Here is a 6,647-nt window from a genome sequence, read left to right as displayed (position 1 = left end):
GTGCTGTGCCATGTAGGGGTGTCCTCCATGTAGAGGAGCCCCATGTGCAAGGAGTGCCCTCCGTAAGGACAGCCGCCCCGTGCGAAAAAGGTCCAGCCCACCCAGGAGTGGCTCCACACACACAGAGAGCTCAGCAAGATGATGTAGCAAAGAGAGACACAGATCCTGGTGCTGCTGACAAGAATGCAAGCAGACACAGAAGAACACACAGTGAATGGACAGAGAGCAGACAACGGGTGGGGGGAGGGGAGAGAAATAAATAAATAATTAATATTTTAAAAAAACAACTCAGGGAAGCTGATGTGGCTCAGTGGTTGAGTACCGGCTTCCCACATACAAGGTCCCAGGTTCAATCCCTGGCCCCTGATACCTCAAAAAAAAAAAAAAGATATTAAGTTAAAAAGACAACCTACAGGTGGGAGACATATTTTTAAAAACACCTATCTGATAATGAATTTGTATTTAGATGTATAAAGACCTCTTACAACACAATATGAAGACAAACAACCCAATAAAAATGGGCAAAGTATTTGAACAGACAAGTCATCAAAGAAGAGAGAGGACTGGCAAATAAACATGTGAAAGATGCTCAACAAAATGGTGTTTTTAGCTTTCAGGGAGCAAAGACAGAAAGTGGGGGGAAACATGGTCAGTGCAGCAGGATGATAAGGTTTGTGAATTCCAAAAATAGATGCCCTGCCAAACGTGACAGCACAAGAGGCCGGGGGCTGGGATCCGCCTGCCTGACTTTCAGGAAAGGCGAAGCTGTAGGCAGGAGGGCGGGTCAGTGACTGCAGGGAGCCAGGTCTGGGGAGGTCTGACCCCACGGGGCTCGAGCGAACTTTCCTGGAGGGAGAAAACGTTCCGCACGGTGTGGGGGCGGCTGTGACCACCAGCATCCAGGCCAGCGGTAAGTTCCGCACGTGCTTGTTTATTCCCCAGCTTCCCTCTCTTAAACAATGGTAAACGAGGGAGAGTTGAAGGCTGAGAGTGGAGACGCCCTGCTGTGGGGAGCGGGCGGCAGCCTGAGGCCATCAGGGAGCCTGTCCACGCCCTCATCTCTCCTGCAGGGGGCTGCCGGGACTCCTCCCCTGGGAGTCAGGTGTCTCAGGGCTTCAGCTCACCCTGCAATTTCGGGAGTGAAGCCCGCCCCTGGCAGCCGGGCCCCTGGCAGCCTCACCGCCTGGTCGGCCACGGGGGCTGGAGTTCCAGGCACGGGGTAAACTTGGAGCCAGCGTCTGGGACTGCTTGGCCGCGCTGCAGGTGGACAACCCCAGGTCCCTGGGGTGTCGGCTAGGAGGACCACGGCACCCCTCACCTGCTTCCTTCCACTCGCCTCTGCCTTTCTCTTGGCAGCATCAGAAAGTGCCCAGCGTGACCCAGCACCATGCGTGTTCTGTCACAGCGCAGCCCCGTGAGGCAGAGGGCAGGTCCACTTTCCGGTCTTGGCCTTGTACTGGTCATTCGTGCTTGTAGCCATGCAGCTCGGGCACTGGCAGCCCAGCTGACCGTAGAGGAAAGGGTGACAGATGTTAGAAAGAAAGCTGCACTTGTAAGAGGACAAAAGCTCAACTGATTGTGAAGGAGAAAAGAATTTTATTAATGATCTTGCAAGACTGGCCCACAACCTGGATAAAATGTCCAGAGCACAAAACAGCAAGAAACACTGACATTCACACCCTAAACCTACCATGCAGGTCCCTCCCTGCTCCCCACTGATTGGGTACTTCAGGAGTTACGGTCTGAGAGGTCTAATTAACTCACATGGTCCCCTTCTGAGTCACCACTCCCTGTTCCCTACATTCCAAGGGCTGGGCGCTGCTTTCACTCCTGGCAGAGCTTTTCAAATTCGGGGCCACTTTCGCTATTGGCCTCGCCCTTGCTTTGGCCCCACCCTCCCTTTGGTGCCACTTTTCAAATTCTTGGTGCCAAAGCCGCTGGAACCCTTTTTCCAATGGCAGAGCCGGCTTTGGCTTCACCTTTCTGTGAAAATTAAACATAACCCTTTCCTACAAATCCCCACACTTTCTTTTAGACTCTTAGTTTTCACAATTTGCTTTCTCAAATCTGCTAAGCGCCTCCTCACACTTTATCATGGAGATCTTCCTCTCTCAGGGGTGCAGGTGGTTTAGCTTGTGCTCTGTGGGCATCTGTTTGCTTAGGCCCATTTCAATGAGTTTCTGAGCTGACCCCTGGGCACGTGGGATGATGCAGCATCCAGCTGCTGTGGGTCCCCCAGCCACGATGGTAAGGGAGGTCAGGACAGACGGGGCCACTCCTTCCCATTTTCCAAACTACCTCTCTAACCACCCCAGGAGTGGGTTGTCAATGCCAGAATTTTCTGCTAACTCTTCAGATAAGGCTGTTAAGCCTTGCAAGGCCTTGGCGATAGTCCTGTCTGGGGCCGTATTGCTGAGGATGAAGGTACAGCACCTACCTCCAGTCATAACACAAATGCCTCCTTTTTCTGCTAGCATCATATCCAGGGCTATCCTATTTTCCCAGGCCATTTGGCTAGTAGTATTCAACTGTTCTGCTTTTCCCTTAAGTGTATCCCTAGTGTAACTGATAAAATCTTTGTTGACTATAATATATATAGTTAATCCAATGCACATTTTTGTTAATGGTGACCCACCAGAACAAGAATGACTCAGATCCTGCAGCTACCCCATTTCTAGCTTTAAATTCATTGGGGACTCCCCAGGGAACTCCTATACTATCTAGATAAATTTGGTCATCAAAGGAACCAAGTAAACTTTCCTTTCTCTCTCCCTGGTTTCGTGTTTCTTCCTCTTTTTCAAATGCCAGGGTGAATGGCATGGCCAACTGAACCAGAGCACAGGTTCCTCCCACTTTCAGGTGACACCGGTCAGAGAACACCCTTTCCGCAGTACCTACCACCACAGGTCTGCTCGGGGTGTGGCCAAGCTGGAGAACTTGCCAGTTCTATCCTCACTCACGTTCCATACTTGTGTGCATAGGGCCACGGTCCCGAGGTCCTGGAGCTCTTTTCCCCATCTAGAGAGACAGGCAGAGGGACTTCCTGGACCAAGGCGGGAAGCTGGCACAGCTCTGATGTTTCCCTTTTTGGCAGGAGAGGAGAGAGAGGACAATGTACTTCAATTGTGACCAGGAGCAGCATGTGGCAGAGGCACACCGTGCTCTTAGACTCCCTTTCAGGGTTTGCATACCTAGTGTAAAGGGCACGATACGAGCAGTGGGCCGGCCTGTTGCACAAGCGTAACAGTTGCTTTTGTTCAGACTCTGGGCTGTATTTTTGACCCATTCTACCCAGGAATGCCATCCCCATATCCTGTCTCTATTTCTGTGGTCTGCTTTAAATCCCCTGCCTTAAGTATCCTGACTGCTTTGGGGTCATTCTGCATCGGGGACCTGGCCTTTGGAGGGTTTTCCCTTAGCATCTCCGAAGGGTGAGCTGGAGGGGACGTTGTTGACGTCACATCTGCAGGGGGAGGAAGGACTCGAATACAGAACCTCCCCAGAGGAGCTTTACCTGTGACCTCCACCCCCATCCCATACACTCTGTCAGGGGAAGAATAGTGGTTGTTGTTGCTGAATCTGCCTGCCTTTCTAATGGTTCCTACCACCAGGTCACACTGGAGGTTTGTGCAGTCTGGTGGGTATCACCTTTCTGAAAGGCCGTCTTGTCCTCTAACGGTTCCCAGTGAGTACGGCCTCCTCCGTTCCCGGGGTCCCCCCCCTGTCCTCGCTAGTCCACCACACGAAGCTCCAGTCGAGACGGGGGAGGTTGAGATAACCTCTCGGTGACTCCGGGCATAGATATTTATCTCACCCACTCAGCCACCACTGCTGTCCTAAGTCTCTACACCTTCTTCCTGGGCAGGCGGCAAACTGCACAGGCTGAGGCTCGAGGCCTTCAGTTGCATTCACTGTCAGTTTAACAGGGTTTGTCATGGCCTGACTCTGAAACATCACAGTCAGTATAATTATTCCCATTTTCAGGAACATTAAATCCTCCATCTGCTCGTCTCTTAAGGCACTAGACAAGGTGTTTGTAGATAGTAGCCATCTCTCTAGTGGAGGGATATCTTCCTGCAAAGTTCACTGACATAGAGTCTGAGCAGTCCCTCCCCCTTTCTGATACGCCCTCCCAAGTACTGCCTTCTCAGAGTGATCCTTAAGGGATCTGGAGTTGGAGTTATTCTTCCCAGGACTTGGACAGTGTTGTTGGTCACTTATCGTCTGGTTCAGGTACTGATCCTTTTACTCGAGAGTCGTGGGTCCGGCCTTTTTCTACTGTCCAGACCGCAGTTTCAGCTGTCAACAAAACTTGATGGGGTCCTTCCCAGGTTGGCTGAAGTTTGGACTCCTTCCATGACTTGATTAGGACCAAACTGCTGGGTTGGTGTTGATGGACAGTGAATTCGAGAGGCCGGGTCTGGGCCAGCAAACCATGATGCCTGAGGGATGACAAAGTAGAGGATAAAGTGGGTATGTATTCTTTTTTTTTTTTAAGATTTATTTTTTATTTATTTCTCTCCCCTTCCCTGCCTCCCCCAGTTGTCTGCTCTGTGTCCATTCGCTGTGTGTTTTCCTTTGTCTGTTTGTCAGTGGCACTGGCAATCTATGTCCCTTTTTGTTGTGTCATCTTGCTGTGTCAGCTCTCTGTGTGTGTGGCACCACCCTGGGCTGGCTGCACTTTTTACGTGCTGGGTGGCTCTCCTTACAGGGTGCACTCCTTGCATGTGGGGCTCCCCTACGTGGGGGACACCCCTGTGTGGCACAGCACTCCTTGCACGCATCAGCACTGCAAGTGCGCCAGCTCCACACGGGTCAGGAGGCCCTGGGTTTGAACCTCTATCTGTTAAGCCAAATCCACTTCCTGTGTATAATTCTTAAGAAAGAGATCTTCAATTCTAAGGAAGGAAGGTCTTCAGTCCTCCCGACAAGGTGTGAAACCCTCTTCCTATTCAATCATGGTTGGAGGAAGACAACTATGGCACCCTGAGTGAAACTGGCTGAAATCCCTGTATGGTTAACAAGATGGAATAAATAAACTTAATTTGAAGTTTGAGGATATAGGGTATCATTGAAAGGATACTGGGCCACAAAAATAGAAAAGGCCAGGTGCCTAAAAGCTGCAACTTCTCAAAGTTGATGGGCTTTATTTTGTAGGTTTTCATGAGAAACTGGTTTCTAGGTCCTGGGTAAGGAAAAGTTACCCAAAGACTATCTTGAAAGGGTTAAGCTGAAGTGGATTCCAGCCACCTCATTTACTGTTTCTTTCCTGGTAAGGAAATGCTTAGCCCTGGCAGGATGGCATGTGGGTTTGCCCGTCCTCCCCAGGATAGGAGTGGGACAGGTTTTAGAGTAGGGCTAGGAGGGAGACTTGGATTAAGCATGTTTATTAACTACATAGAAAATGAAGTTACCAGAACATTTTAACATGTTCAATATCTCTCTGCATATGATGTAGAAAAGATATCACCATAATCATCAAGCATATGTCTTGAATAAGTGAGATATAGGTATGATACTTAATACCAGTCAATGCACTAATGAGTGCATACGTTTCTTTTTGAGTTGCAATTAATAGAGCTAAGCTGCAGGCTTGCAATACCATACAAGGTGTCTCTCCATGGGAGCAGGTCATAATGCCAATTATGTTTATGTTCTGCTCACAGCACTCTAGTAATCACTGCTCCACTTAGCCTGTCCCCTACACAGCCAGCACGCTGCAGCACTGACTCTAGAGAGAAGCTGGGATGGTCGGCTCCAGGACTCCACTGGCCTGGTGCACAGCGTCCTTCAGCACCACGGAGATTTTTACTTCTACATCTTTACCACGATGACATTAAGTAACAAGTATTTTACTTCAGCAATAGAGATGTCCAATGGAATCAAGATTGTCTTCCTTTACCACCACTTTAATATGAAGATTGAGGTAGCCTCTGACAGTTTTTCCTGTTATGAAGCTACTTTCTGCTATTAAAATCAATTCAGTTTCTGTTTAATAATGACTTACTGGAATTAGCCATTCAAATATTTTGGTTTAAACATTGCTTCTACAAACTTCTTATAACTATCCATAACCACATAGACAATAGTTGCTTCATCTCAGGACAAATTCCATGTTCACAAAACACATTCCCTTACTCAGTGCTACCTTCTACAGGACCTTCTACAACTTGCCATATGCATTCAAGTTCTGTCCTACATGCTTCCACCCTGATTTTATGAAAACCAGCTATCTTATCTTAGGAAAAAACACATTCTTTTAAACAAACTTAACAAATTTTAGTCAGCACTCCAATAAACTTTTTATTTCTTTCTATATCTACTTAAGTCTCATATCCCTCATTCTGTTCTGTGAAAAAATAATAAACTATTCTTCTCAATTTAGGCATTTCAAGATTTCCATACTTTATTTATTTATTTATTACATAAGTTCCTTTTTTAAAAAATTATTTTAGTTTTAGCCATTTGAATAGAGCTCTTTTAAGAATTTTCATTGTCAATTTAAAATTAGCACCCAGAGGTATTAAAACATACACTGAATGAAGAGAAAAACACAAAAAGAACAATAAAAGTAAAGTTGACATCTTGTCTGGGCTTCTTTCAAGCCCAGACTCATCAGAATTTGCCCACCACCAAGCCAACACTTA

General features: G+C 47.8%; 1 long non-coding RNA gene across 1 annotated transcript; it reads left to right on the top strand.

The window, feature by feature from the left end:
* Positions 1-767: 767 nt before the first annotated feature.
* Positions 768-6,381, top strand: LOC105745148 (uncharacterized). The gene is made up of 3 exons (XR_001117965.3): positions 768-910; positions 4,332-4,473; positions 5,667-6,381. It is a non-coding gene; the product is annotated as an uncharacterized lncRNA (long non-coding RNA).
* Positions 6,382-6,647: the final 266 nt, after the last annotated feature.

The sequence above is a fragment of the Dasypus novemcinctus genome, chromosome 10 (genome assembly GCF_030445035.2).
Source record: "Dasypus novemcinctus isolate mDasNov1 chromosome 10, mDasNov1.1.hap2, whole genome shotgun sequence".
NCBI lineage: Eukaryota > Metazoa > Chordata > Mammalia > Cingulata > Dasypodidae > Dasypus > Dasypus novemcinctus.
This window is presented reverse-complemented; position numbering and strand designations above follow the sequence as displayed.